Genomic DNA, 21,935 nt, shown 5'->3' on the forward strand with positions numbered 1-21,935 from the left:
GCCTACAGTGTGTTTAATGAATCAGTGTATATTACTGTGTTTTCGTGTTTGTCAGCGATGCTCGTTTTAACTACAGTCTATACTGCGTAGACTTCGGCTGTGTAGACAGAAGCATGTTGTGGTAATCGAATACTTATTTCCCCATGTTCCGTTCCGGCCCCCACACCCACGTATTGTTTTGTTTTGTTTAGAATTCAAGTTGGACGTAGTTCTTCACTACAGCAATATTTCTGTGCATGGACTACGAAATCGGACGGTGCGTGCCGCCTGATTTCAGAGGCCATGTTTTGTGCACTGTGGTTGAACTCAGCGACGTATTATGGTGCCAGAAGCTCTGCCACTCACGTCTACATCTACGGTATTCTGATAATTTGTAAATGGTAATATGTATATGCTGATAGACTGAAGTTCCATAGTGTATATTACCGTTCTATGAAGCATGAACATTGAGAAAATGGCCTACGTGAGCCAAATTCTTTATACGTTCCAAGAACTGGCCTCTCTTGTTCTGCTTTTTTTTTCTGACTGCTCCATTGGTCGATACAAACTCGGTGATTTGGAAACTAGAAAAATGTTGGAGCTTGTGAACGGCCGATACTTGTTCATTCCCACCCATCTGCCTCCTTCATTGTGTGAATGTAAGCACAGCACAGGAAACGTCATGCTGCGTCCTATAACTATATTTTAGTTATATATGTGCGTAAGAGATTTGACATCATTAGTGATTCCGAATATTCCTTTTCGCTTAATTAAACAGTGCATACCAAAGCTGGTTCACGCCAATAAAGAAACAGGAGCGCAAGCAAGCAAATAAAATCAATCGAATAAAATATAAGCAAGAGGGTCAGATCGCGCTTGCACATTGTGCACAGGAATGCAAGCGAGCACATCGCACGTCACAGCACATAGTTTCTAGAGTAAGTAATCATTGTTTGTGAAAATGAAGTGCAGCAAAAATAAATCAAGCGCTGTCACTGGCAGTCGAAATCCATTGCGAATAAACAAAACTGCAGTGCAGGAATGGGCACGTAAAAAAATATGCAGGCCCAACGCATATGTAGAAATCAATGTGAAGTGCGAGCTTTAGCGAAGAGGTTCTTTATGTTTCACAACTAACAGCGATGCTACAATTTTGTTTACATTGATCCCATGCAGCTTATCATTTCATACAATATTTATATTTACGCCGGATTTTGAGTGTAATGGGGCATATAATGCTTTCGCATTAAAAATGAAGTAAATAAAGAACAGTTGAATATATATGTAGAAAGAGCAAATGATAAATGAAAGGTAAGGAGGCTAACCAGCACTGAGCCCAGTTGGCAACCCTACACTGGGGAAATGAAAAAGGGGACGGAAAGATTAAAAGAAGAAGAGAAAGTCCATTGGGGATATCGTTCGGTCACTCAGTCCGGATCACAGACGCCGACTCAATCCGGTAGCTTTCAAATATTGCAGCAGCGCTTTTGTGGCCTTTTGTAGCTGCGATATGCGAGGCCATGGTCCCAAGATCTTGTTCAAGGTGAAAGGTTTTCTATCTAACTGATTGAGAGCTGTGCAGAGGTCATGTCTTTCATTTTCAAAAGATGGGCAGTAGCACAGTAGATGTTCTATAGTTTTCTCGACACCGCAGGCATTGCACTCGGCGCTGTCAGCCATTCCAATCAAAAACCTATATGCATCGTTGAATGCCACGCCAAACATGTAAGCGGCACAGCAATGTTTCCTCATTACGCGGAAACTCTGGTAACAGCCGCAGTTGCATAGATGGATCGAGGGAATGCAATCGATGTTGGGTGAATTCAGGCGTGTGCTACTTCTCCCATGTCATATGGTGCGCTAGCTTGCTTGAGTGTTGGGCTGCGTCAGTCCGTGATAAAGGTACAGAAACAAGGGTTTCTCCTTCGTGTGCTTTCCTAGCAGCTTCGTCAGCGAGGTCGTTGCCGGAGATGCCGCAGTGGCCAGGCAGCCACTGAAACACGACGTCGTGTCCTTTCGCGATCATATAATGGCGCATTTCTCGTATCTCCGACGCGAGTTGTTCACAGGACCCGCGACGAAGAGATGACAGAAGACATTGTAAGGCCGCCTTCGAATCGCAGAATATTTCCCACCGATAAGCCGGTTAGTTGTTAATATAATCGACGGCACCTCGGAGGGCAACAAGCTCCGAACCGGTCGATGATGTCAAGTGAGAAATCTTGTATCGGATGCTTAGTGATCGTGATGGTATAAGCATTGCGCCGGTAGAGCTGGTCTGAGTGGAAGAGCCATCAGTATATATGTGGACTCGGTCAAAGTAGAAAGTATGCAAACAATCCAGAGCCGCTTACTTCAAAGCCAAGGTAGGCAGGCCGGTCTTCTTTCTTATCCCTGGAACCGTAAGGCGCATTTGAGGTTGTTTTAAACACCACAAAGCTGAGGTTGAACGTGCTGAGGGTGTGAAACCCGATGGTAGGGAGGCACGATGGATGCTGACCTCGTTGGAGAAGGACGCCTGCGGTCGTCCTTCTGGCAGGCAGGCAAGAGAGCTTGATTGAATCCGTGAAACATGACGAACATGGGCCCTAAGCATGTCGGTGCTAATGTAAGTCGGGATCGGATGGTCTTAATCATTATAATGGTTCCTGCTGTTGAGGCGCTCCGTGGAAGGCCTAGGCAAACACAGAGTGCCTGTGCTTGCACGCTCTGAAGTTCTTGAAGATTTGACTTGCATGTTTTAGCAAGCAAGGGAGAGCTGTAGCGTAGGAATCCGACAACAAGTACTCTATATAACTGTAGTATGGAGCCCACTGACGATCCCCATGTTTTGCCGGCGATGAACTTGAAGACGTGCACAATAGATGTGAGCTTCTTTTTCAAGTGGGCAACTTGAGGGCTCCAATAGAGGTCCTGGTCAACAATGACACCCAAAAACTGATGATTTCTCTTATAGGAGATAGGCTGGCCATTGATGTATACTGGATAACGAGATATCGCTTCTCGCGTAAAAGCGACTAACGCACATTCTTCTGTTGCGGTGGTAAGGCATTGTGTACGAAGATAGTCAGATGCCTGTGTTAATGCTTTCTGTAGCCTTGCGCGAACCTTCAGTTGAGTGACCGCTGATGCCCAGATGCATATGTCATCAGCGTAGATTGAAACACTCACTGTTTCCGATAGGGATTCGGCCAGCCCAAGAAACGCGAGGTTGAAAAGAAAACGGCTTAGAACACCGCCCTGGGGAACGCCTCGGCATGTGTAGTGGTCGGTAGTCGGACCACCTTCCGTACGTACGAACAAGGACCTTTATGTCAAGTAGTTTCTGATCCATCAATGTACTCGCCCTTCTAGTTCAACTGTCAAAAGTGCGTCTAGAATGGTTTGATGGGAAACGTTGCCGTAAGCGCCTTTCACGTCAAGAAAGAGTGCTACTGATAATCGCTTCCAAGATTTTTGCTGTTCTACAGATGATACTAGATCGATGTCACTGTCAATCGATGAACGGCCTCGTCGAAATACCGTCATAGAGTCAGGGTCAATTTTGTGGTGTTCAAGGTACCATTCGAGACGCATGAGGATCATACGTCCCATGAGCTTCCCGACGCAGCTGGCAAGTGATATATGCCGATACGATGCCAGTTCGAGCGGTGACTTTCCTGCTTTTAGCAGCGGTACCAGACGGCTGCGTTTCCATTCCTATGGGACGACACCATCTTGCCATGAACTATTAAAAAGGCTGAGGAGTTCTCTTCGTGCTTCTCGACCTAGGTGGCGCAAAGCAGTATATGTTATGCCATCGGGCCCTGGTGAAGACAAACAGAGAGCGCCATAGCAGCTTCTAATTCTTCCATGGAGAATGAAGCGTCCGTACTTGTTTCTCGTGGACCGGGGATGTCGCCTAAAGTCATGTCAGGGACTAAAACTGTGCCACCAGCGACTTTCGCACAAAATTCCTCTGCAACGTCTATTTCACGGCGTTTTGATAGAGAGCAAGGGCGTTAAAAGGGCGTCGTTGCTGGGGACTTGAGCAATGACCCCGTAGGGTACGCCACACACGGGACAATGGCTTGCGGGGGTTCAGTGACTCGCAAACGCATTTCCATATTTGATCCGCTAGCTTATCCATTCGGCGTTTTAGCCTCTTTTGCTTGCGCCGAGCTTCTCTGAGGTTAAGAATTGACTTCGTGCGCCTGTTCCTCCTTTCAGCTCGGCGACGTAGTGCACGAAGCCTTTCCAACTCAACGTCATTCTCTGTACGCTTTGATGAATGTGTGAAGCAACGCGTGCGATCTTGCATTGCGTCTGCAGTTATGTCTTCTAATTTGCGTGCGATGTTTCTTGCATGTGCCTTCTACATAATGTTGAAAGACTGACCAGTCGATTTGGCGAGATACAACCGGTAATGCGGCGTCTAGACCATTGATTCTCGCATAGGTTGGAATATGATCACTTCCGTGGGTTTCAATATCAGTGAACCACTGCACGCTCGAAGTCAGGCAACGTGACACCAAAGTCAAGTCAAGGCAGCTGCTGTACATTGTTCCTCGCAGAAATGGCGGGCTTCCGTCATTTAGAAGACGCAGGTTGTGGCCCGATGCAAAAGATATTAGTGACCGGCCCCTCGAATTTATCCTGGAGCATCCCCATATACGGTGGTGAGCGTTGAAGTCCCCTCTTATTGTCCAAGGACCGAGATTAGCAGCCATAATATCTTCTAGTCTTTTGCTATCAAACTGACTTGTTTGGGAAAGGTAGACGTCAACAATATAACGCCCTGTAGAGCGCTACTATGTGCCACAGTGATCCGACCAAGAAAGGCGACGACGACGACACGTCCAGCACGCTTATGGTGCGCGAGCAAGGAATCGGCGGTTGCAAGATCGAAGGACAGCAGTGCTTTGTCCCGCTCCCGCCTGATTAAGCGGGCTCGGTTAAAATATAATTTGTGGACACCTGGCACCGACGTCTGTCTGGTTTTCCTCGCCCACAAACCCATTTCTTAAAAATATAAGTGTGCTTTAGAGATATCTATGAGCCAACATAATGTATTAATATTTTAAAGCGAAAGCCTGAAGTGGCTCGTTGGAATGGCTCATAACCGTAAAAAGCGGCGTATAGCCCAGTGAAGCAAAAAGCTAAGTGCCATTCCACTCTGCAAATGTGGATGACCAGGGAAGCTGTTTAGCGCACGACACAGAGGTGACATAGGATATTGAACAAGGGTACGAACATATTTATTGACTTATAATCTGTGATCATCGTGGTGATATAGGTACGCACATACATTCGCGTATCACCTACGTGCCTAAATGTATCCGTCACGTAAGACAGTGAATGGCTCATACCCCCTTAAGCAATAGCTCATACCCCCATAAACGCGGCCTCCCCTTTACGACGACAGAAGAGAAGTGAAATTCTACGCTGTATGAGCGTCAACGGAACCATCTGTGAAAGACAACGACGCTCGAGCCATTGCTGATGATAATATTGTGCACAACGGAGCAAGCTGCGGAAGAATACGACGACGAACGCGCAAGGAGTGGTACTAGCGCGTTCACACATTTGGCACCGATAACTTTTTAACAGTCCTTTTCGAAAAAGCTGTACAAAACATTTTTTCAAGAACATGTGTTCTTACTCTTGTGCCAGGGACCTCTTTGGGTCCCACGTGTGACAAGGGTAGTTAAAGGTCGCGTTACAGGTCCCCAATCCCACAGGGGTATGTGCCATTGAGCTTGGACCCTTTCTGCACTATCACCAGGATAGGCCCACATCATGATTTCGTTTTGTCAACATCTCGGCCACCAATTTTTCCAGATTAGCCATAGACAGCTTCGCTGTAAGAATATCATAATCAGGAATGGCTCATACCCCGTTAGTTATTAAGCAAAGATGCAATTGCTGAATATGAATGAAGAAAGAAAAAAAGAAAGAAAGAAAAGAAAAGAAAGAAAGAAAGAAAGAAAGAAAGAAAGAAAGAAAGAAAGAAAGAAAGAAAGAAAGAAGGAATCTTTAGGTAGTGCATTAGGTGCTCGCATGTGTCGTTGAGGAGACCGACCTACAGCTCTAAACGTTTACTTCACACTGCGGATCATTATGTCTTGCAAGACGTCTGACCCCTCCGATCGTATAACTTACTGCAATACCACGTGAGCAGCAGGCTTACGCCTGCACGTGTTTCAGGAGTGTAACGTGCTGCCGAACTTTTTATGTAGTCATTAATTTTTTTTATTATGCTGAACAAGGGTGCACTTACTGGCACTATCTTATCGGTCAGCATACAGGGCTTTTATAAGCCCTTATGCTGGTAGTTGCATTCTTCACACATATGAGCTTCGTATACCTACTTATATATTCAGAAATATTTGCGCCGAGATACCAACTGATCTAGTAGCTGCCACGCGAAACTCGGGAGGGTAGGCAAGGAAAGCTTCGCTTATTGCATAACATACAACACCACACTACTAATTCTCAGAGATTCTTGACACTTGCAAGGATTCTTTTAAGGCGCTAACTGTACGCATTCGCAGTTCAGTTGTTGATAATAGTGCCAATATGTTGTTGCTATGAGAGCGGTCTCCTGTACAAAGCACGCAATTTATCGCTTGTTATTTTTAAATATTTCTTTTTTTAAATGCGGAGCTTGAATAGTGCTTTGCAGGGAAAGGTGTGCAATGATTTCTTCTGATTCCGAGCAAGAGCAGGCCAAATTTTCGGCTCGATATTTCCTATGTAGAAAACACTCTGTTTGCGCAGTGCCCAGACTCAGCCTGTGTACTGCTTCGACGGAACGGCTGAGATAGTGAAACATTAAATTGTAGTTTCGGATAAATGAAATATATTTAAATTTGATGACAGTGTTGAAATCGTATGTTCCTCAGTATTTCCATCCTAATCGTTCTTTCCCCGCTGGTTTTCAGACGCTTCGCACGGATGCCCACACGACCCGTTCGAATGCTTCGTGTTCTGCAAAAGCATGGAACACGAGTTCTTCTTTTGCGTGGGACTTCGCCAGCACTTGTGCTTGTGCAACACTGACACGCCGGTAGAAGATCCTCGCTGAGCGATACGAGAAACTCCCTAAAAATGAAGACATTTGCACTGTCTCACTTGTTGTGTGTGTGTTTAGCGGAAAACTTTCTCTAGCCTAAGCATGGTTTCTCTCTTTGCACCGATATAGTGAGAATAATTAGTAGTTAGTGCGATAACTGCGGTTACACGTTTAGAATTGGAATAGATGTAGCACGTAGGAAACAGACGTGTGCTGTATACAGAGGTGGTGCCCCAGGCAAAGTAAAGTTAATGCGCCCCTCTCCACTCTAGTACCAAAGTTATGCTAGCATAATGAAAAATTTTAATGTCACTTTTTGAAACGTTACTATATTTTGTCAGAGAAGCATTAGCAAACAGGCTTCTGGGTATCATTTTGTTATTCCATGAACATTTAGCCATATAAAGGATGGTGTGGCTAAAAACTAAAATGGAATCTAGTTTGCACATAACAGAAGGCCTTTATATGTTTGGAACAACGAAACATTATATAATAGACGTCTTTCGCAAAAGTAATAATATCGAAAAACATGAAGCGTTGACGAAATTGCGTACAAAACACTATGAATGAGAAGCATCAACATGAAAGGTCAAACGTTGCATAATACCAAACCCAAAGAATATAAAAAAACAATATATGAACTTAAACAAATCAGTAAAGACGTTACACGCTTTGGCGAAATTGATAAAGTGCCAGACTCGAAGTTTGACGCGCATACTAGTATAGAACTTTTTTTTTTTATTCATTAGCGCCGCCACATTGCGTAGGCAGTGGCGCCATCTACGGAAAATCGACATGATGCTATTAGGATAGCGCTCCGTGTTGTATTTCAGGTATACGCTCGGCGGCAGTTTCTGCTGGTTGTTTCGCGTTCGCGCGATTGGTTTAGTCTGGCGTGGCGTCTTCTACGTAGGAAACGGTTCTCTAAAGCCCACTGAAGTGATTTAAGAAAGCATGGCTGGAGTTTCAGCGGCGTTGAGGCGGACGAAGCACACAGCGCGATGTGTGCGTGCCTGTTTGAGCCTGTGCAACCAGCCTTGGAGATCAGTTGAATATTTCTGAAAATTTGTTTCACTAATGTGACCTTACGGCAGCATTCTCACCGTAGTTATAAGCAGTGGGTTAGCAGCAATTAATAGTTACAAAACATTGAGCGGTACTGGCTCTGTGAGGGTCGTCATATATATGACGATCCTAACAGCGTGGGTACCGTTCTGCTACGGAATAAGTTGTGCTGCTTATTTTTACAAACGTCCAAATTCTTATATGTAGATACATTGCGCGACTACCTCGTTTGTTTGACCAGGTCTCTGCCCACGAATAAAACAGTCTTGGTTAGTAATAACAGCATACCGTACAGTGTGAACCACACTTGTCGAGCGGTGAGCGACGGGCTGTGTACTGCACGAGAACACGAAGCAGTAGTACGCTTGTTTACAGATGTGTTCATTCTATATAACGCATGATCCAAAGCGTGCGGAATGACCGTGCGAGGTCTTATTGTGGCGTTAGTCCATGCTTTTTTTGTTGTTCTTATGCTGAAGAAGAAGATGAAAATCGATATGTTTTTTTGGTGTTCTTCGTCCCGTCCTCTACGACGCACTCATGCACACGTCTTACGGAAATTTTGTCCTCACAAATAGCCGTCGGGTTCTTTTTATTCGATACCCTTTGGGTATTACTGCTTTACAGGGCAAAAGGACAACGCCGGAGCACAAACCTTAAATGTTTAATGCTGGTTCATCAAACGCAGCCATCGGTGCCATACGGAAGGCTAACATAGACATAGCTATAAAGAAAATTATATTAGGGGGCTTTCTGTGACAAAACCACGGTATTATTATGAGACACATTGTAGTGGGAGACTCCGCATTAATTTCGACCACATGGGGTTCTTTAACGTGCCCCTAATGCATAGTAGATTGGGGGTTTTCGCGATTAGCCACCATCGAAATGCGGTCGCCGTGGCCGGGATTTGGTCCCACACCTTCGGGCTTATAGCAGCGTACCGCCAAAGTCACGGTGGGTCGTAGACATAGCATAGTGATTACAAATCTACTAGACTTGAAATACGTGTGAACGATGCCGGTGGCTGACGGAAATGTTCTATAAACATTGGCGCTCACACATTTCGGGGTTGCATTCGGTTGGCCGTAGACGGGCACTGTTATGTTTTAGTTCCCACGCCAAGCAATCAGATAGTAAGAAAATTTTCCAATTCACGCTGGCAATTCACAGACGCCGGTTCTATTTGTCGAGTGAAAACCTATACAGCCAAAATAGTTCACAAGACGTGCACACACACCACGGCTTGTGATGCATATCGCACGTTTGCGCAGCCAAAAGAAATTTCCGATTGCTGCAGTTAGCGCTGGACCGAAAGGCTACACAGTGATTATTCTCTCCCCTTGTGTGAACTGACATCATGCAAACTTCATGCAGAACGAGCCAAAACATTTCCAAATCATTCCGCAGCACGCGACGGCAAACATGTGTTCAAGCAGCGCCGCGCCGGCTATCACAAGCCAGAGAGGGTGAAAGGCTCGCCTCGCATCTTTTCCTCCTCGCCCGATGAAAAGGTGTATAAGGAGGCAATGTGAGCCTTTTAAATTCGGGGAGGAGCTTGATGATGTTCAAAGAACCCGAACTTTGCGGGCTTGCACAGAAACGAAGCCTTTCACAGTCTCGGAAAGCTCTATTTCAGTTGGTCCTTTTCTATTGATATCATTGCAAAGCCCACTAGTCTATCTTGGGACATACCGGAACGGAGGAAGCTTTTTATAATTTGTAGCTTTGAGAAGCTACTTTCTCCGAACGTGACTGTGATTGGCAAAGTTCACAGGATGCGCACTGCGATGGCGACATTGGGAGCAATGTCATATTTTACGACGTGACGAACATGCCTTGATTAATGATACGAAAGAGCCCTGTGAGGTCGTTACAAAGTTCTAATCTAATGATATCAATTAGCCGATTCTCATCAGTTGAAGCCCTTCCAGGTTCTGCGACGACAAGAGCGCTTCTCGAGGAACTACACCCCGTTTCTTGCTGTCGTATAAGGACCGGAAGTACTTGCTGTGTTCTTTTCGTTCAAACTTAGCTGTCACAGAGTTTATTGCCACGTCCAAAATGGAGGTGAAGAAGCCCACGCGGAACTTCGTCTCCAAGTCAACGAGTGTCTTATCGTTTCCTTCCTATGCAAACTGCCTCGAACTTTTCTTAAGACGAACAGAGGATGGCACTCGGAGAAACAGGTTCAACTTCCAGCATCGAGGATGCTCTTGCCCCACTACAAGTAGTGAGACGTGTCCGCGTCGGCTCCCGCTTTATGGGCAGTTCGGACCGGATTTTTCTCTCTTTGGTGCCTGATTCTGTGCTAAGCGGTTCCGCGAAGTTACACGGTATACCGGGATATAGGACCTTTTTCAGTGAGTGGACTGTACTCGATTTTACGGCCTTTCTCGTCTAGACTACGCCGCCGGAGGTGTTAACCCTTATCGCCGAACCCGCCGTGCTCGTGGGCCGCGCCGGCTCCCCGGCCGCTTGACGCTTTTGTCATGATGGAATACGCTGTGGAAGGCGAATATATTGCTCCGGAAGACGTTTCGGAGGATGCTGGCTGGAAAATTAACACCCAGAGGAATTCCACGACCAAGCCAAGGCCATCATACGGTGGCAACGCTGTTAGCCCTAACGGCGGGCCGGGACCCAAGAACGGCAAAGTGAGTCACTCGCCTGCTAGCGTCAAGAAGGCTATCATCCTTCGCGGTAAAATGCCTCCGCTGCCGAAATATGATATCAAGATTATCGTCAGGATTAGGGGAGGTCTGAATATTGCTAAAATTGGTGCGGCCGCGGTGGCTGATGCAATCGCGGCTGCTGCTTGCATAGACGAGGTAAAGCGAGAAGCGGACACGATCTGCCCCAATTATCAGCAGAATATTGTGGTGGTTAGCACGCCGGAAGAAGAAAATGTTGCGAAGTACGTGAGGATCAAGGATTTATGCATTGCTGGGCACATGCATGAAGCTGCGGCATATCGTGCGGCGCCGCATGAAACGTGCAAGGGAATCATAAGAAATGTTCCTCTCAGCGAGGGACCCGAAGCGCTCAGTTGCAAGATTGTCAACCCGCATAATCCCCTGGCCCTGGCGGCAAAACGCATCAAGGAGTCGGGTACAGTCATCATCGCCTTCGATGGATACAAGGTGCCCAACTACGTTCGTTATGGTAACGCGCTGGTTAGGTGCACGCTTTACCGCAAGCAGATTGATGCTTGTTATGCTTGTGGAAAGCTGGGGCATCGCGCTGACGTCTGCCCCTCGCCGGAAGAAGTGGTTTGCAGGGGCTGCGGTTCAACCAATCCCAGTGAGGCCCACCGGTGTACGCCCAAGTGTGAACTGTGTGGGGGAGAGCATATCACGGCTGCCAAGGAGTGCCAGCAGCGGTTCCGTACCCCATATGTGGTCCGGCGCCGTCGTTTTGAGCGGGCTATGGCGGACATCAAGGCGGAGGATGAAGAGAAGGGAGGCTTCAGGTACGACGACAGCCAGTTCCCAACGTTGGGGAAGACGCTGGAGAGCGGGCAAGGACAAGATCGTGGGCGTCGACGTTCAAGATCAAGATCAAGGAGACCAGGTAGAGCATCTCGCAGCCGCTCCGGTGACCGGTCTGGGAGCAGATCGGCGTCTAAGGTGCGCTTCGGACTGGACGGACAGTTGGGAACTGAGACTGCGCGTGGCCTCAACGGGACTGCGGGACAGGGTGTGCGCAAGAGTGGTGTGTTGCAGGGTCTACAAGGCAAGGGCCCCAGTGGAGCGGCCAGTGGTACTACCTCGACGGAGCGCACAAGTGCTCGAACGGAGATGCCTAGTTTGGTAAGGCCAGAGCAAAGCAAGAATGAGGCGAGATTCAAGAGGCTAGAACAGGAAAACGCAGAGTTGAGAGAAATGGTGAGGCTGCTTAGGGCAGAAATCTCGGCCCTTAACGGTGTGGCCGGCCCTTAACGGTGTGGCAGGACCTGCACCGGCCGAGAGGGCAATGCCTGAGCCCATAGAGAGCATGGATTTTGCTGATGTAGGTGAGGCTAGTGGGTCGCGCCCCTCAAAGAGGAAGGCGATGACTCATGAGGCGGAGCCCGCGTCGAGGAAGTTGAGATCTGAGGTGAAGGAGATGCTGTCGAGTGTTGTAGATAGTGTTAAGCAGGTCAACGATGGTCTGGCGCAGCTGAATACGCGTCTCACAGAGTCGCTCGGCTCGATTGATGGGAGGTTCAAGGAGCTGCAATGTAGAATAGAGGTGTTCGAAAACAAATCCAGTCTGAGTGCCTCTCCCCTTCTTAGGTCCGGATTTCAGTGGGCTGGTTCCTCGACAGGGAAGTCTCAGGTTCAGCAAGATGGCTCGCAGCAACTGCTTCAACATGGCGCGACAAAATGAGGCTTTTTGTGTGTGGCAATGGAACTGTAGGGGGTATGCTCGTAAACGGGCGCCTCTACAGCAGTATATTCGCGCGTGTAAGGGTAGGCCGCAGGCTATTCTACTGCAGGAGACAATGACGGAAGAAGTTTCTCTGACGGGCTACCGAACCGTCTTCGGCGGATCCAAAGCTCGGGGGACCTGCATTCTGTTGGATAGCAAACGGACGCATGTGATCCATGATCTTAAGATACCTTTAAGTTCCCTGGATTATGTCATGATTGAGGTGATTCCTAACCGGGTGAACAAGAAAAGCGTGTTTATTCTGAACGTGTATAGTGCCCCGAGGGACAGGGTGCAGAGATTCAAGCTGCTTCTGCAGAAGGCTTCTAAGCTTGCCGGGGACCATCCGCTGATCGTGGCTGGGGATTTTAATGCTCCGTATCACGTGTGGGGTTACAAGCATGACACAGTAAAAGGGAGAGACCTTTGGCAGAACGCTGCGGAGTTTGACCTTACGCTGTTCACTGACCCTGCCTTTCCGACACGTATAGGGAGGTCGACGTGTAGGGATACTACCCCTGACCTCTGCTTTGTAAAGAACGCAGCCAAGCCTAGTTGGTGCAATCTTGCCGAAGACCTAGGTAGTGATCATTATATTAACCAAGTCGTTTTTGAGGTTGAGGGTAGGCGCCCTAGGGCGTTAACGTTTATAGACGGGGATAAGTTTCGGATGATCCGGGAGGAGAGAGGAGAAAGGAGGAAGGAATTCGAAGGCCTGTACTGGCCGTCCCTGAAGGATTGGGTCACCCAGGTGAGGGAGGATGTAAAGGAGGCTACGAAGGAGATCGCTACGGATTTGGAGGTGGATAGTGTGGATAGCAGGCTAGCCCATCTGATTGAAGCCAAGCGGTCTATCCTGGCTAGGTGGAAGGGGCAGAGGCTTAATCGCAGGCTGCGTAAAAAGATTTCCGAGCTGAATAAGCTGATTGAGGAGCACTGTAAGCTTTTGTCTAGGCAACAGTGGGATGAGGTATGCAACTCCGTGGACGAGCAGGTGCGCAACGGGAGGCCGTGGGGCTTGATTAAGCATTTGCTGAACGACTCCAATACGAGGGTTAGTCAGGGGCACGTCCTTGCTAGAGCTGTACACGAAGCAGTGGGGTCTGCCTCGCAGGAAGAGCTGGTTGAAAAGCTGGCCAACAAATACCTTCCTGTTGCGGACCCGGATGCTTTTCTGACGGAGCAGGCCTACACGGGAGAGGACAACTTTTCCCTAGATGAGGACTTTTCTGTGGAAGAGGGACGCACGGTTTTGCATAACCTTAAGAGCAAGTCGGCTCCCGGAGCGGACGGGATTTCGAACAAGCTTTTGAAAAATCTGGACGATAGGTCAATCAACTACCTTACCGGGGAGGTTAACGCTATGTGAAGAGATGGGGTGGTTCCGGAGCAGTGGAAGACAGCTCTCACGGTGCTAATTCCCAAGGCTGGCAAAGTCCCGAGCATTGATAACTTAAGGCCTATTTCGCTCACTTCGTGTGTGGGCAAGGTAGCCGAGCATGCGGTGCTTAATCGGCTTACAAGGTACCTTGAGGAGAACCAGGTCTACCCCCACACTATGATTGGTTTTAGGGCCGGGCTGTCGACTCAAGACGCAATGAAGCTCATCAAGCATCAGGTCATTGATGGAGATGGAAGGGGCGTCAAGGCCATCCTAGCGCTGGACCTGGAGAAGGCTTTTGACAACGTTCGGCACTCTTATATTCTTAAGTCCATTTCGGATCTTGGCCTCGGTGCGCGCTTTCATGACCATGTCAGGTCCTTCCTGTCAGGCAGGAAGGCTACCTTAAAGGTTGCGGAGCTGGAGTCAACGATGTTAAATCTTGGATACAGGGGCACTCCTCAAGGGGCCGTCATCTCGCCCACATTGTTCAATCTGGCCATGGTCGGATTGACCAAGAAGCTCTTGGAGATTGAGGGGATTAGGCACACCATGTATGCAGATGACGTGACCATATGGTGTCCCGGTGGTAGTGAGGGCTATATCGAAAGTGTTCCGCAGGAGGCAGTAGATGTAATTGAGAATTATTTGGACCCGACGGGGTTAAGGTGCTCCCCCTCCAAGTCGGAGCTGTTGCTGTACAGTCCCACTAGAAGGGGACGCAAGCCAAGGGGATGGATCCCCGTGGACCAGCTGAGCATTCAGCTTCGTACAAGAAATGGCGATCTCATACCTAGTGTTGATAAGATCAGGGTCCTGGGAATGATTATTGAGTCGAACGGCGCCAACACGCTGACGATCCAGAAGATCATTGCCAAGACAGAAAATGCGGTACGCCTAGTGAAGAGGGTGGCCAACAGGCAGACGGGGTTCAAGGAGGATAGTCTCATTAGACTTATGCACGCATTTGTATTGTGTCACTTTACTTATGTGGCGGCCATGCACAAGTGGAAACCATCGGAGAAGGAGAAGCTTGACACGCAGATTAGGAAGATCACGAAGAAAGTGTTGGGAGTGCCAATGTGCACCAGCACCGACCGACTTCTCCAGCTGGGAATTCATAATACCTAGGATGAGATAGCTGAGGCTCAGGAGAGGACGCAGATGGTGCGTCTCTCTACGACTAGCACGGGTCGGCAGATTCTGAGAGAGTTAGGTGTTCCTCAGGAGAAGATTTCGCAGCTTCATGTCGGTATTCCCGTGAAGGTCCGTAATCGGTATCACGTCAAGCCTGTTCCCAGGAACATGCATCCGGAGCGAAATGTTGGTAGAAGAAAGGCCAGGGAAGCTTGCCTGCTGAGACTCATTCGTGATGAGAATCAGAAGGTTGGCTTCGTCGATGCTTCTTTTAACGAGGAGAGAAAGGTGTTTACCATAGTTGTCGTGGGCAATGAGGGCAGTCTCGTTAACGCTGCTACCGTTCGGACTGATAGGCCAGAGGTCGCGGAGCAAGCGGCTATTGCGCTCGCCCTGGTTGACAGGCGCAGGCCTTTTGTATATAGCGATTCAAAATCGGCCGTTAGGGCCTTTGAGAAGGGCTCGGTGGCTAAGGTTGCTTTTAAAATTATGCAGACATGTGAGATCTCTCAACACTACTCATGTTGGTTTCCTGCTCACCTTGGGATGATCGAGGGAGCCCCTCCGAATCTCAATGAGTCCGCTCATGAGGCAGCGCGAGATCTGCCCCGCGCAACGGCGTGGCGGTACTTCCCGAGAACAGAGACTCCCCTTCCACATACAATGAAATCACGAAGTATTACCTTCTTAATCGCAGGGTTTACAGTTTGCCGCATCCTAAACTAAACAGGGCTCAGGCACTTACATTACGCTTACTACAGACTGGTACTTATCCTTGCCCACGGAGACTGAACATGTTTTATCCAGAGACGTATACAGAGCCTTATTGCCAAGATTGTGGTGCTTTAGCCACGCTCGAACACATGCTCTGGTCTTGCGAAAGAATTGAAGACTCGGCGATCAAGGATGCATCCAGGTGGGAGGCTGCACTTCGCAGCCCGGACCTGGATGAACAATTCTGGGCTGTCCAGCAGGCTCACGACGTGGCCGTGAGGCTTGGCCTTCCGGTCACGACGTGGGAGTGGCCCGCTTAGTGATTAATTATCACTACTTGCAGGACCAAATAAAGTTTTACTTCCTTCCTTCCTTCCTTCCTTCCTTCCAGCTTCGATACCAGGTTATTGTTTCTCCCACTGCCTCTTGGAAGCTTTTGTCAGATCGGTCCTTCATAAGAAAACAGCGTACGCTTTTTAGAGCATTAATAGCATCCGGCAGGCGCAAAGTAGGGTTCAAAAGTGATTTATTAACTAAATATATACATATATATTTTTGTGTGTGCATTAAACCAAATCACCACTCGGCACAAGAATTTGAACTTCTTCACTGCGGCCTCATGCCTTCTCATGCATGACTTCAGAAGTTGGGTTGCCTCAAATGGCTACGAGATCGTCGTATATTCCATCAATCTGATTCCGGAAAGGACGGACTGCCTCCATTTTGCTGGACCACCTTGTCTCTGAGAGAAGTTTCACCGTGAGGTTGCCCTAGCGTGTCCTTTTAGAATAACCCAACGATGGACTGATGATCAAAAGAACACGTATATCTTCTGAACAGAAAAAAAAAGAACCACACAGAGTCAGGACAGCACACAGCCGTATCGTTCCCGACCAGGTTCAAAGAATGAGCGCTGCAAGGCACAAAGCAGGGTCATTTGTTCAGATGCAGGATTCTTTTTTGAACTCCGGGGTGTACATGCCTTTCATGTTGGAAACGTTGCCAGATTGAATTTCTGCAAGTGGAATTTCTAACCATTCCAGCTCTAAAAGAAATCTGATAGGCCAGCTCCAGTGGAATCGCGCACAGGTAGAAACTCGATGAACCTCTCCTCTATTTTTGCTTTACCGCTGCTTGCTCCGTTAAGACTAATTGAAGCAAAGCGGATTAATGTGCTCATCTGCTCCACGTGGCTAGCATCAGGAGTGCAGTCTACTATTATAGAATATTATATGGCTGCTCTCCTCAACTCCAAGACCCGTTTCGTAACTTTCATTTAAAGCAGACTAATCAAATCATTCTGAGTAACGTTACCCAAGGAGTGGGCGCATATTTACGCATTCTGAAACCAGAAAATATTCTCCATAATGAATGGTTCAAAATCTGCCAACATTTCTACTACTTTCAAGAAGTTGCCAATGTCCCTTTCAGACAACTCATTGATGGATCCCCCGAAAGCTATATTCTGTTGCCCGAGAAACTTAACGACTACCTACAAACATTTGCAAAACATTCTGCCAATGTTTTTTTTTTCTGTGGACAATAGTTTTTGATGCGTAGTATCAATCATCGCTTGCTGTTCCAGACGCGCAGAGAGCTCGATCCACTGTTCCAGGGCCTGAAAGTCCTGCTCAGAGTTTTATTGTAGGGATAGGTGGCAGGATAGATTTCTCCACTCATCGAATTCATACGATCTAATAGGACTTGTCCTTGCTGCGCGAAGCAACTTGCAGTACGAACAGAAAACGTTGCTTTCCTTTGTAGAGTACAGTAACCAGCGTCTGTCTGACATGGCATTTTTATAACACGTTCGAAGTGCATAGGCGTGAAGCGTCGGTTTCTTTCGTGAACGGGATACATGAAGTTCTCAGGGGGACGCGGAATCACTTTTTGTACAATTCTTTGTCGCAAAGAGCCAGTAACGCATTCAGATCACTCGGCTAGGTCATCCAAGTTCACTACTTTAAAACAGACTGGTGCCTGCTCGCTCTGGACCTCAAGGAATCATGACTTCTCTTTTGTAGCCAGTCGCTGTCAACCCACTTGTACTACTTCCAGCCGCATAACGGTGAACAACCGGCATCTCTAAATTGTTAAAAAATTTCCGAGAGACCCAAGTGATTGCTGTGATTCTTCTTCTTTATGACGTTTTAAATTTTTAATTGTTGCTCCAGAAAGGTTTCTTTGCTTTGACACGGCCAGCTATAAGAGAAGCCAAATAGTGTTTCATAAATTCGTTTTACGAAATCCGCCACAGCGACAATACTGATAAATAAAACCCCACTTTCCCCCTAAATGTGAATCATTCACTGCAATAGCAAAGTATTAGACAATAACACAGAATATGGTCCGTAGCTTTATTGGCAGTATAAATTGCAGTTAACATTCGCGTACTTACTAAATTGCAAAGCATGATGTCCCGAACGCACAGGTAAATATGTTCATATCTCCATTGATGGCTGCGAGCTTCACTCGCGATCCGAACGCTGGCATTATCAAAAGCGGCGGCAACAGGAAGTCGGGCCCCTCGCTTGAACGCGTCTCCTAAACTTGAGTTTACACAACCTTTGACACCATCCGCCATCTCGGCTCCCTGCGCCCGCCACAAGATCGGGTCGCGTGGGCTGCGCATGCCTTCAACCACGCGCCGAAACGGCCGTGCCAAAGAAGACGAGCGCCCTTGCTTCACCGAAGCCGCTTCCCGCTCTTCGTTCTTCGCACTTTCCGTTCGATAATCTTCTCGCACTGCTAAAAAGAGCAATACGAGGGTCGCTTTTAAAGAAGGTCTCATTTGGATGCATTTCGACACGTGGTGGGGGCGCCGCGCCAATCGTGATATAAAGACAGCGTTGGTCGTACGTACCAGCAAAACTCCTCCAGCGCAGCACAGGGCGCTTAGAATTATTAGCATAAGGAGGCCATGTCATACGCTAGTTGGCGACATAAATGGCATTGATGTCAATTTCAAATCTTTAAAATCATTACAGGTACTGCGTACCTGTAATGATTCCTCAGTCCTAAATTTCTTCAAGAATAAGCGCGATAGTTGCTTGGCATGGGTGTGAACTTACAGTGTGGTAAATGGAAACAAGTAGAAGTAATATTCAGCGCGAGGGGGTTAAGTGCGCAGATAAACAGAAGACGACAAATGTATAACAAAAGCGCTATTTGTCACGGCTATACGCGTTTGCTCCTTCTTTCTTTGCTCCCATGAAAGTGAAAGGTAGACATTACCTGAATATGTATCCACGCGTCAGAAATTTTGGAAATACAAATAATATGTTTCTCCTTGCCGGGAATGAGGGAATCGCGGGTAAACGTGAGAGTGTAGTGTAGTGCAGTGGAGCTGCTCGAGAGACGGTATGGATGTGTACCGCAAATAATGATAATAATAAAAAATAACCGTTAAGTGTGGACGTGGCGTTACAGCGAATGTAGTAAAAAATAATGATATTGCACTCTGTGACAAAAGAGTAACTGATGGTAAATTATCATCAAAACGTTGTAGCCTCATGCACCGCTTGAGTGTTTCAGAATATACGCATATTTGTGATACATATTAACTAACATCGATCAATTCTGTGTGGTCGTGCACGAGCAGTCCTCTTCTTATGCGTTCTTGGCAGAAATATTGCTCCTGCATAGCTAGAGCAGTATTTCATGAAAGGAGCATTTGCAAACACAGATAAACTTAGATGTACTCCGCCGGGCAAGCCTGCTCTGACACGCGCCTATAGACTAAAAATACAGTGCGAAACAAGATGTAGCACCCGTATTTCAGAGCTGCCTTTTACTTGCGCTCGTCGACCCCACTCGGGCGCCTTCCTTCGAAAGCGCATCTCTTCAGCTTCACCGTCCTAGCAAGAGATCACACTCATGTTCTGTGCATGGTAATAAACAAAACTGTCACCGCCAAGACGACCTATCACTCGAGCTGAGCGCTTCAGTCTGCGTTCGAGGGAGAGTGAGGCGTAGCGTTTAGAAACTTGACTTTTCCACACGCTTGACGCGCACGAACGCTTCGTTCACGCTTACAGCAGAATTGCCGCAATTTTAACGCCATGCAAGCGAGGACGCTTCAAGGCATTTTCGCGGCTCCCTTTCAATCGATGACTTCGGCCCTACACGCGTTCCAACTTCGTCGTGACCAAGCTCTGAAGCACGCGGCGCCAGTTTTTGAATGGCGCTTGTCAGCCAGGCCTGTCGACGTCAACCCCTTATGCTCTCTTTCAACTCCGTCAGAGTGGCCAGGCGGCAGCGTGGGGAGGGTGCTTGACGGCCTCGTCTTAGCGACATACGGTTTGAAGAGGCGGCACCCCAGTTATCCCAACTTTTTTTTTTTAACGAACACGACGTTTCCGTGTCAAGTCATACTGTGCCAAGATAACCCGCGAGCAGGAGACCGGAGGACACCATCACCAGATCGTCGCCCGTTTCTGTTCGGTAAGAGCGTGATAGAGATTTTGAATGATTCTCAAGGTGCGCCGTCCATTGTTCCTAACGCCTTGTCCATGAATGCTCGCATTTCACTGTTAGTGTGGATGCTTTCTCGAGTTTGCTGCTCGCATCATGTCATGACCAATGTGGAGCACCAAACGATATGAGCCACAAGAGCAGTAAACGTAGTGCGTTGCAGGCAATGACAAAATAATAGTGAACACGTGCGTGATAAGAATGAGAACTCTGATCACTAATCTGTCAGTTCGCTGAAATATTTTTTGAAGTTCTCGTCTAACTGCCTCGCTGTGTGGACAAGTGGAACTCTATGAATGCCATCAATACAAAACGCCTCTATATGTAACTATAGGAGGCATACTACCGCTCACAAAATAGGTCTCGTTGACACCGGCAACGCTCTCGTTATTCGTGACTGTTTCAGTGCAGACGAACACCTCCTTTTCTTGTACTAACACCGCGATATGCGTTTCTCAGCCCCTTTGAATTTCGTAGATTCCCTAAAACATTTCTGTCGGCACCCTCGTTTCTTCGCAAATAGCTTTTCCCTCAGCAAGAATGCCCCCAGATTTGGAAGCGTTTGCTTGACTCCCATACCTCAAGTTTTGCGCTTATATTGAAGTGGGTATTCGGCCATCGAAACCTGCAGCGGCAATTATGGCGCCGCGCTGCTAAGCTCGACGTCGCAGGTTCGATCCCGGCTGCGGTGGCCACATTTGACGGGGGCGAAACGCAAAAACGCTCGTGTACCTAGGATTAAGTACAGGTTAAAGAACACAAGCGGTCAAAACTGAATCGGAATCCCATGCTACGGCATGCCTCACAATCAGATCCTGGTTTTGGCACGTAAAACTCCCTAATTTAATTTTTTGTCCACCCTCAAACAAGAAAAGGGCCGATTATGCATAATCAACCCGCATAATCTATTTCCTCCGGTCATTTATTTAAAGATAGCCTCTGTGATTAGCTATTCGCAAAAAAGAAAAGAAAAGAAAAACAAGAAAAGGGAAAGAAAAATGTTTCCCCCCCAGAAACCTCACCTGTTCTTTTCCAGCGTTGAACCACTAGGAGCGCTGGTTGTTGATGACCCTAATTCCTGTACCTTGTCAGTAACTTTCTATGTGGACATGTTCCTTGCGCAGGTGGCTAAAGAAGTGGACTTGCCATGTAAACTGCGACCTCAGTATCACAAGCAGAGTTCATAAATCTAGTGCACCCAATTTGGCATAATTGCTGCGCACCGGTGAAGCAGTGTAGATACCCTTTCTTGATTGTATTGCAGGCGCCACTTCCCTGCTGCACTCTCTCTCTCTTCTGCATTTGTGTTGGCGGCCAAGCATGAAGATGATCGCCTTTACTATCACACTTCTAATAATTTCAGGTGAGACAGGAGCGCTCAGCTTTCTGGTTGCCCACTTCGTGAAATTTATCGCAATAATAAGGATGGCAGCTAATGTGTGTGAATATATTCTGAACACGTAGTATTGTAAGCCAGCTAAGGGTCGATGCGAACACAGAAAATTTCGGTGAACAAAATGATTGCAAGGGTTGCAGAAGAAACTGCCAAATACACATACATAATTACCCGCTGCGGTGGCTTAGCAGTTATGGTGTTACGCTGCTATGCACGAGGTCGCGGGATCAAATCCCGGCCGCAGCGGCCGCATCAAGGTGCATGTAAACTGGTAGCAAAGCTTCCATAGGAGTCCACGTGTCAAGAAAATGGCGGTGTGGGGC

At 47.6% G+C, this 21,935-nt stretch overlaps 1 long non-coding RNA gene across 2 annotated transcripts in view; it reads left to right on the forward strand.

Annotated features, from left to right (window-relative positions):
- Positions 1–21,935, forward strand: part of LOC126548618 (uncharacterized) — a 52,627-nt gene that overhangs the window by 24,778 nt on the left and 5,914 nt on the right. The window contains exons 3-4 of one of the 2 annotated variants that reach the window (XR_008609193.2): positions 6,903–7,027; positions 21,481–21,579. This is a non-coding gene — a long non-coding RNA (uncharacterized lncRNA). The remainder of the gene's footprint in view (positions 1–6,902; positions 7,028–21,480; positions 21,580–21,935) is intronic. The other variant, XR_011890673.1, reaches the window with a different exon arrangement.

The sequence above is a fragment of the Dermacentor andersoni genome, chromosome 1 (genome assembly GCF_023375885.2).
Source record: "Dermacentor andersoni chromosome 1, qqDerAnde1_hic_scaffold, whole genome shotgun sequence".
NCBI lineage: Eukaryota > Metazoa > Arthropoda > Arachnida > Ixodida > Ixodidae > Dermacentor > Dermacentor andersoni.